We start from the raw sequence: 10429 nt of genomic DNA on the forward strand, positions 1-10429 counted from the left end.
CAAGAACTACTAATCCAAACAATTTGAGGGGCACCTTTCCATGCGGACATTGTAAAGCTTGTCCACAGATGTTGAAAGTAAATTCTATATCTGATCGTTATGGTAAACTCATACCCATCAGACAATTTTTCAACTGCAGCACCCAAGGCCTGATTTACTGCATTGAATGCAGCTGTAACTTGAGGTATGTAGGGATGACGACCCGCAAATTTAAGGAGCGAATCTTAGAACATGTAGGAACTTGCCGCAATGCCGCCAGTGATCTCATGCGAATGAGAAAACTGACCTCGGTGGCGAGACACTTTCATCTGTGTCACACAGATTTCATGAAAGATCTCAAGGTTTATGGCCTGGAAAAAGTTCAGCTGGGCATCAGAGGAGGAGATCTGAGCAAAGAACTTCTGAAGAAAGAAACGGAATGGATTTTCAAACTTAACACATACAAACCCATGGTTCTCAATGAAAGCATAAATTACAGTGCTTTTCTTTAACTAATCTGATGATATGCCATCATCTTTTCCACCCTGCATGCTCAACAATTTAACAACGTGTCACTCCCTTTTCTTTCTCACAACAGGCCCTCCCCCCCTTTTTTCTTCCCCTATGACCGTCCCTACACTCACTAACCAGCTTAATTTTGCCACATCCCAGATATACATCATGATCCTTAACAGGACCCATTAATAGGGTTTTTTAGCCCTACAATCAGGACAATCATGGTACCCTCTCACTTGGGGCTTGAGCAATCGTTCCCTTTATCTATCAGCTCAATCACCATTACTAAGCACACATTCATAACTTCCCTGGGGAGGTTCTTAAGAGCAACTAACCCTATATTCCTTAACCTATTATAACCAAAATTCAGTAATAACTAATAATTCAATAACAATGTAACACCCCCTCACTTATTCACCCTTTATTTTTCACTAATTCAGCGGTCTCTACAGCAATCACTGCATCTTCTGGCAATACCCTACACACACACCCATGATCATTTACTTCATCCATATACACCAATTACCACACCATTCAATAGTAATAGTTAGATGCGCATATATATTCCACATTTCTCGTTTTGGGCACCTTGTCACAATTATATTTTAGTTTAAGCACACACGTTTTTCTACCATCATTTGCTTTCGCACCTTTTACGGCTTATACCAACCCGCAAGTCCCTAATAACCTAAAAGGACACCCACTATCAGGTACACTAGCCAACCCTGGACCCATTCCCCGATAGGTCCACACACCTCTTCATACCCAACACCGCACCAGTATATTCAAACAATCCACTATTCTATAAAATTCACCTCCTCAAATTTAACAAATCAAAGTATAATATTTTCACTTTCCCCATCACTCCTATGCCCCACTCAGAAATAGAATAAGGCCACACAATTTGCACGTCTCAGTCAGCTTTCACCCTTCTAGAATCACTTCAAAGGTTTTAGCTAGGACATTATTATTGCCATATAATGTAATCAAGCAATTACAATACAAAGGGTAACCAAAAAAGCAATTTACATTCCAAGGTATAATACCACTATCCAGGTGGCTTGTTTATAGTCGCCCCCTTTTATAATGAATTAATTATAAAGGCCAATCACCATGCCTATTTTAATTAAAAGGCACAATATCTCTACACAGGTGGCTAAAACAGAGACAATAGCTCTATATCTTGGTCTGGGCTGAATACAGCAGAATAAGCTCTATATAACACGCCATGTCCGTACATGGCCCTACCCGGCTTGTACAGAATACGCTATAAGCCAATAACAGGGGCTACCGGGGCACCGCGAACCCTATGACAGGATGTCTATCTTTCCCCAACAGACCTAGGAATATTCTTCCCCTATCCACTCAGGAATAAGATACCTGGATACCTACGGATGCGACCCCATCATCCCTGCCCGGACAGCCGGGGAGACGATATGTACCTGTCTTTAATGTACAGTTAATGAGAAGGCGCTATCACATTAAGTGCGGGTATATCTTTCTGCACTTTTACACACATTTTTCCCCCTTGTATCTTTGCCTCTTTCCTCTGTTTTCTTCTCTACAATCATTAGGACCTCTTAACCATGACAAATGGGGCAAAGCACAATGGAGTGCCTCATATTTATCCGCCCCCACACACATAGAAACGCCTACTTCCCGGTCGCCAGGCAACGAGACGCTCAGGCACCACCGGATGTGACGTATCGTCTCTGCCCAAAAGCCGGGGAGACGTGATGATGTCACTTTACGAAGCCGGGGAGACGTGGTGATGCCTAGCAACGGGACGCTCAGGCATAGATCCGACGGTATGTGCCGCCTCTGCCTGGGTTGCCGGGGAGATGTTATGGGGCACCAGCGATGCGGCCAGCGGACAGCCTAGAGACGCAGTGACAAAGAGTCCTGAGATATATATATATATTTGCTTATAATTGCACACATGGATTCTTCCTTTCCACTCTATGAATATATAATCATTAAAGGTAACCTAGCAACCAGTGGAAGGACGTCACTTCCGCTGGTTACAGCAGTTTGCCTGTAACCAATCAGGCAGAAAATTTTGGATCCCAGTGATTGGCTGGGTTATCAGTAACAGGTATTTAAACCAGACTTACCACCCTAATTAGCAGCATTGGAAGTGAACAAGCCCGCAGGACGGGTGAAACGCGTTTTCCTCTTCTGACCAAGGACATCAGGAGTATGATGCAGATCTCCCTAACTCCAGACTGACCCAGGGACCTGGGCAGGGACTGGTATTTTCTGTATCTTTCCACACAGAATTTTATTATAATTTTTGTGTACATTTTTTCAACTCTCTTAAACCTATATCTGTTAGCAGCACCAAAAACCCACTCTGGTTTTTCAGATTGATACAGTGTTAATTTTGCCTGTTATAGACGTGATATAATAATTGTATCTGTCTTTCCATATTCTGTTTTTTCTTTACCATTATTTGTTGCCCTATAGATAACTGAGAGCAGGTGATAATTTTGTTTGATTGGACACACCCCTCTCTAATGGCTGTTTTTCTCAGTATAACAGCCCAATAATTTGGGTTGTACCGAAATCATAATTCCTATGGGGGATTTTTTGGTGTATGTGCTATAGCCGTTCTAGTCCAATCTAGCCCACAGCAGGGGCTCTATATATAAAAAAATTATATCTAAGTTATCAAACACAAAGACAGTGCCTATTGAAAACAATACCAGATTCAATTTTATGATATTGATTTCTCAGTATTCCCTGCATAGCGGTATAATACATTGCGTTTATAGGTGGGATCAACTGGGGTTAATGTAGCATAGGTTATAGTCAGCATACACTGGTCTGGCCTATATTGTCATTACAATACAGCTTTTTCAGCTAACGTGTTATGCACACCAGTGCCAGCAGGAAAGTACTGGTGTCAGAACTGTTATGCACTCCAGTGTCTGCAGGAATGTACTGGTGTTTGAACTGTTATGCAAAACAGATGGACTCACAGACAAACTGGGGGATATGACATAACGTACACAGAAGGTGATAGGGTAACAAAATACACACAACGTGAACAGAGAAGCCCAGAGGCTAAGGAACTGGGTATCTCCCTTGTATTAGAACTGCTAAGATGGAAAAAGCAAGGTGTTGTGTTTTAATACGTAGAGTACCCGAAATGCTGTTGCTAAGGGCAACAGCAAAACCCTAAAGGGTTACCAACGGGTGTGGCAGTAAACTCCTTGGTCAGAGATGGAATGATAGACACAAGGAGAATCTCCACAATCCAAATTCTCACTTGCAGTGCACAGGTTTTAGCTTACTGCCACTAAACTGACCCCTGACACCTAGCACAGTGAGACAGGATTAGACAGGCAAGTCTTAGAATACAGCCGCAAACTTGCTAAGTTCACAGAGTAGTAACAGAACCCCAGCAAGCTAAACGACTGACTCCAGTCTTACTGCTAGGTCTGGATTGGCAGAGTGTAATACCAAATTCCCAGGCCTATTTGCAGTAAGCAACAAACAAATACAAAGCTACACAGTACTGGCTAACGTTCATGAACTGACTAACCAACAAAGATTCAGCAGCATCTGCTTATCCTGAAAAGAGGCCTTATAAAGCAGGTGCTGTCCACGCCCCACTCAGACCTCACAGACTGTGAGCACAAAAACCAGCACCGGATCCCCTGCCGTGCACAGAGCCTATAACCACTGCACAGCAAAAGACCCGAACCGGAGTATCAGCTGCGCTCAGGTTACTCCACTAGCACTTGTCTCCCGGTTGCCATGACGACGTGGCAGCACAGGGCAGGAGACCCTAACAGTACCCCCCCTCTGACGAGGGGTCAAAGAACCCCTACCACCGGGTTTATCGGGGAACTGCGAGAAGAAAGAGCGTATCAGTCTGGGGGCATGAAGATCACAACTGCGCACCCACGACCGCTCCTCCGGGCCATACCCCTTCCAGTGCACCAAAAATGACAGCCGACCCCGAACCACCTTGGAGTCAAGAATCCTTTCAACAACAAACTCCCTCTGGCCACGTATCAGAAGAGGGGAAGGTCTTCCACTGGTAGAAGGATTACTAATCGCCCGTTTTAAAAGGGAACAATGAAATGTTTTATTGATACCCAAAGAACGGGGCAGATCTAACTGAAATGCCACCGGATTGATAACCCTGGTGATCTTATAAGGGCCGATGAACCGGGGCCCTAACTTATGAGATGGCTGTCTCAACTTCAAATTCTTGGTAGACAACCAGACGAAGTCTCCTAATTTGAAGCTGCAGGGTCTTTTCCGCTTATCAAAAACCCTTTTGGTCACTAATGACACAGACACAAGGGCTTTCTTCACTTTCCGCCAAATACCTCTAAGGACCGAAACCACAGAGGAACCACCAGGCGTGGAGTCCACGGGGTCAAAAGAATTGGCCTTAGGATGATGCCCATACACACAAAGGAAGGGAGAGATCCCTGTAGCAGAGTGAGCCGCGTTGTTATAGGCAAACTCCGCCATAGACAGATGAGCAACCCAGTCAGTCTGACACTTGGAGACATAACACCTGAGGAACTGCTCCAAGGACTGGTTCACCCTTTCAGTCTGCCCATTAGACTGCGGATGGTAGCCTGACGACAAGCTGACAGAAATCTGGAGATCGGAACAAAATGCCCTCCAGAATTTGGCCACAAACTGGGATCCGCGGTCAGAGACCACATCAAGTGGCAACCCGTGGAGACGCACAACATGCAGCATAAATAATTCAGACAGGCGTCTGGCTGATGGCAGCCCAACCAGTGGAACGAAGTGCGCCATCTTCGAAAACCTGTCAACGACAACCCAGATGGCTGTCATCCCCGAGGATTTGGGCAAGTCCACCACAAAATCCATTGAAATGTGGGTCCATGGCTTAGATGGGATAGAGAGTGGATGTAATGGGCCAACAGGAACCCCTCTAGGAGTCTTATTTCGGGCACAGATGTCACATGCCCGAACCCACTGATCCACATCCTTAGCCACCGAGGGCCACCACACCGCCCTAGATAGCAACTCCCGAGTTCTGGCAATACCCGGGTGACCTGCCGACTTCTTGGCATGGAATTCCAGGAACACTCGCTGTCTTAACCTAGGAGGCACAAACAAAAGACCTACCGGAAGGTCTGGAGGAGCCTGCTCCTGTGCTCTAAGGACTAATGATAAGAGGTCCTGGGTAATGCCCACTTTAATACATGATGGGGAAACAATGGGCAACGGCTCCTCGGTGGTCTCCTGGATTGGAGCAAAACTCCGCGAGAGCGCATCAGCCTTGATGTTTTTTGACCCAGGGCGATATGTTATCAAAAAATTAAAGCGAGCAAAAAACAAAGCCCATCGTGCCTGCCTGGCATTGAGACGCTTCGCTGACTCTAAATATGCCAGATTCTTATGGTCAGTGAGAATTGAGACCACAAACTTAGCCCCCTCAAGCCAGTGTCTCCACTCCTCGAGTGCATCCTTAATAGCCAACAATTCCCGGTTACCAACGTCATAATTCATCTCGGCAGGCGAAAATTTACGGGAAAAGTAAGCACAGGGATGAAGGCGATTATCAGACACTCCCATCTGAGAAAGCACTGCCCCAATACCCATCTCAGAGGCATCCACCTCCACCACAAAAGGACGCTCTGGATCTGGGTGTCGCAGCACCTTGGCCGAAACAAATGCCCTTTTGAGACGGGCAAAAGCCGCTTTAGCCTCACAAGACCAGTGAGCAACATCCGCCCCTTTCTTAGTGAGTGCCACCAAGGGCGCCAATATAGACGAAAATCCAGCGATAAATCGTCTATAAAAATTCGCAAAGCCCAGGAAACGCTGAAGCGCCTTCAAACTAGTGGGCTGCACCCAATCCAGGACTGCCTGTACCTTGGAACCCTCCATTTGGAAACCTTCTGGGGAGATAATATATCCTAGAAATGCGATTTGCTGAACTTCAAATTCGCACTTCTCCAGCTTTGCCCCAAGCCGGTGGTCTCTGAGTTTCTGGAGGACTAAGCGTACATGCTTCCGATGTTCCTCCAGGGAATGGGAGAAGATTAGGATGTCATCTAAGTATACAACTAAGAATCTATCCAAATATTCCCTGAGCACATCATTCATGAAATCCTGGAAGACTGCCGGGGCATTACAGAGCCCAAAAGGCATCACCAAATATTCATAATGCCCTGAGTGGGTATTAAAGGCAGTCTTCCATTCATCCCCCTCTCTTATTCGGATTAGATTGTACGCACCGCGTAGGTCAATCTTAGAAAAAATGGTGGCAGTACGAAGCTGGTCAAACAAGACCGAAATGAGAGGCAGTGGGTATGAGTTTTTAATCGTGATACGGTTCAATTCCCTGAAGTCGATGCAGGGTCGCAACGAACCGTCCTTTTTACCCACGAAGAAGAACCCCGACCCAACTGGAGACTGTGAAGGTCTGATAAATCCCTTAGCCAAGTTCTCCTGAATGTACTCTGCCATAGCCTGAGTCTCAGGACGTGACAGGGAGTACAACCTGCTCTTGGGAAGCTTAGCATTTGGCAACAAATCAATGGCACAGTCATAGGGGCGATGGGGAGGTAGTACCTCTGCAACTTTTTTGGAGAACACGTCCGCAAAATCTGCATAACACCCTGGCAATCCTGGCAAACTTAGCTGCGAGAGCCTGACTGGAAGGCTCAAGCAACTCCTGAAACAATCAGTACCCCAACTAAGAATCTCCCCAGAGACCCAGTCAAATTGAGGATTGTGGGCCCTTAACCAGGGTAACCCCAACACCAATGGGGCAAAAGTACAGACAGTCACATAAAAGGACAATTTTTCAGAGTGTGTGGCTCCAATAAACAAAGAAATCTGGCTAGTGCAAGAGGTAATTTTACCTTGGGATAATGGTTCCCCGTTTAACCCACAAATCTCAATTTCCGATGCCAAGGGTACTAAGGGAACAGAGTGTTTCAGGGCGAATTGGCGGTCCATAAAAACCCCACTGTCCACAAAGGCCTCAGTCTTGACAGTTTGACCGAGGATCTTCAAGGTCACCGGAATGATAAAAGTCTTCTTGGGAAATTCTGACTTCTGGCCTGACAGGATATTTCCCATCACCCTCAGGCCCTGAAGTTTTCCGGCTTTTCTGGGCATGATACTACCACATGACCTTTATTCCCACAGTACAAACACAACCCCTGCTGTCTCCTCCGCGTCTTCTCACGCGAGGAGAGGCGGGTAGCCCCAATCTGCATAGGCTCCTCAGAAAATTCCTCAGAGTCTGAGGTTCCCTTGGGAAGGAAGGAAATCTCAGTCTCCCTTTCAAGCCTACGCTCTCTCAGCCGTCTATCCACCCGGATGGATAACTGCATGAGCTGATCCAAGCTATCAGGCAAGGGATATTGTACCAGTTGGTCCTTTATCTGGTTAGAAAGACCTCTTCGGTACTGGTGTCTCAGGGCTGGGTCATTCCACTGGGTATCATGGGCCAACCTCCGAAACTCCGTACAGTAAACCTCAACTGGCCTGCGCCCTTGCTTAAGGATCGAAATCTGAGCCTCGGCTGAGGCCGTCTTATCAGGGTCATCATACAACATGCCCAGTGCCGTAAAAAAAGCATCAACACTTTTAAGCGACGGACAGTCAGGCTGCAACCCATATGCCCAGACCTGTGGGTCTCCTTGTAGCAAGGAAATCACTATGCCCACCCGCTGAATCTCCGACCCAGAAGACTGAGGCCTAAGCCGGAAGTATAGCTTGCAGCTCTCCTTGAAACAAAAGAACTGCGAGCGATCTCCAGAAAAACGATCCGGGAGATTTACTTTCGGCTCCTTAACCCCTGCAGGTGCTGCTGCTGCGGGAGCTCCACCAGCAGCCTGGGAGGTGTGCATTTTAATGGACAAATCATTAAATTGTCGAGTCAGGACCTGCACCTGATCGACCACCTGTTGCAACGTATTTTGAGGGGTATGCTCCATATTCCCACAAAATTTCAACAGGAGTATTAGGCTGCTGAATATGTTATGCACACCAGTGCCAGCAGGAAAGTACTGGTGTCAGAACTGTTATGCACTCCAGTGTCTGCAGGAATGTACTGGTGTTTGAACTGTTATGCAAAACAGATGGACTCACAGACAAACTGGGGGATATGACATAACGTACACAGAAGGTGATAGGGTAACAAAATACACACAACGTGAACAGAGAAGCCCAGAGGCTAAGGAACTGGGTATCTCCCTTGTATTAGAACTGCTAAGATGGAAAAAGCAAGATGTTGTGTTTTAATACGTAGAGTACCCGAAATGCTGTTGCTAAGGGCAACAGCAAAACCCTAAAGGGTTACCAACGGGTGTGGCAGTAAACTCCTTGGTCAGAGATGGAATGATAGACACAAGGAGAATCTCCACAATCCAAATTCTCACTTGCAGTGCACAGGTTTTAGCTTACTGCCACTAAACTGACCCCTGACACCTAGCACAGTGAGACAGGATTAGACAGGCAAGTCTTAGAATACAGCCGCAAACTTGCTAAGTTCACAGAGTAGTAACAGAACCCCAGCAAGCTAAACGACTGACTCCAGTCTTACTGCTAGGTCTGGATTGGCAGAGTGTAATACCAAATTCCCAGGCCTATTTGCAGTAAGCAACAAACAAATACAAAGCTACACAGTACTGGCTAACGTTCATGAACTGACTAACCAACAAAGATTCAGCAGCATCTGCTTATCCTGAAAAGAGGCCTTATAAAGCAGGTGCTGTCCACGCCCCACTCAGACCTCACAGACTGTGAGCACAAAAACCAGCACCGGATCCCCTGCCGTGCACAGAGCCTATAACCACTGCACAGCAAAAGACCCGAACCGGAGTATCAGCTGCGCTCAGGTTACTCCACTAGCACTTGTCTCCCGGTTGCCATGACGACGTGGCAGCACAGGGCAGGAGACCCTAACATAACGTTTACCTTTATCTTTATCTTTACCTACAATTTTCTGTTTATCAGCGGACTCTCATCTATGATTCACAGGTGAAAACCTGCGCCTAACGTAGACAGCAGATCCACAGTTTGCCTTTTTTCTGAAATTTTTAAATTGGTGCACTCTCATTGGTGAGTCGACCAATTGCGTCTAAAAATTACTACCATACCCCACCGACAGAGCCCGATCTCGTCCGATCTTGGAAGCAAAACGGTGGCGGGCTGGGTCAGTACCTGTGAGGGAGACCCCCAGAGAATACCCGGTGTTGTAATTAATGACCCTCTCCGACCGGATACCAACAGCAGGATCACCACTTTCTCTCTCCCCTTTTTTCCCCTCTTATCTTCTGTTTTCTTTCTTCTTTAGATATCTAAAGCTAAAATCAGCTAAATTTATTGTCTTCAAATTACGGGGAAATCTAGCAGGCACCCCTATATGTGCATATATTGTTGTTAGGATACATACTCCTGATAAGAATGGTCCGGTCAATCATGACCCATTGAGGTCTCATTAAAACAAGCTTCGCTTGTGCTGGTTGGTTAGGAATTGGATGTAGAACTAGAGTGTCTACATCCCCCTACAAGTCTTTTGGTGATAGACTAACCAGAACATTTCCAATTTTTGAAGCACTTTTTTGTGTATAGATATAAATACATCTTATTAACCAAACATGGTGGAGTATGAGAGTGAGGATTTATTTTAAATGAGTTAATAAAAGTTATGTTTTAATTAATAGTCATATAACAAAAACAAGAGTGCACCCACACAAGAGTCTTCTGCAAAGTTGTTGTTTTTTTCCACTCAAGGACATTCAGAGTTGTCCGGAAGCCATTTCTTTGATATCTTGGCTGTGTGCTTAGGGTCGTTGTCCTGCTGAAAGATGAACCGTCGCCTCAGTCTAAGGTCAAGAGCGCTCGGGAGCAGGTTTTCATCCAGGATGTCTCTGTACATTGCTGCATTCATCTTTCCCTTTTGTCCTGACTAGTC

General features: G+C 46.0%; 1 pseudogene; it reads left to right on the forward strand.

Moving 5' to 3' along the window:
- The first annotated feature begins 9597 nt into the window (after positions 1 to 9597).
- LOC134897966 (5S ribosomal RNA) lies at positions 9598 to 9716 on the forward strand (annotated as a pseudogene).
- The last annotated feature ends 713 nt before the right edge of the window (positions 9717 to 10429 follow it).

Source organism: Pseudophryne corroboree, chromosome 3 (assembly GCF_028390025.1).
Source record: "Pseudophryne corroboree isolate aPseCor3 chromosome 3, aPseCor3.hap2, whole genome shotgun sequence".
In the NCBI taxonomy this organism is placed as follows: Eukaryota; Metazoa; Chordata; class Amphibia; order Anura; family Myobatrachidae; genus Pseudophryne; species Pseudophryne corroboree.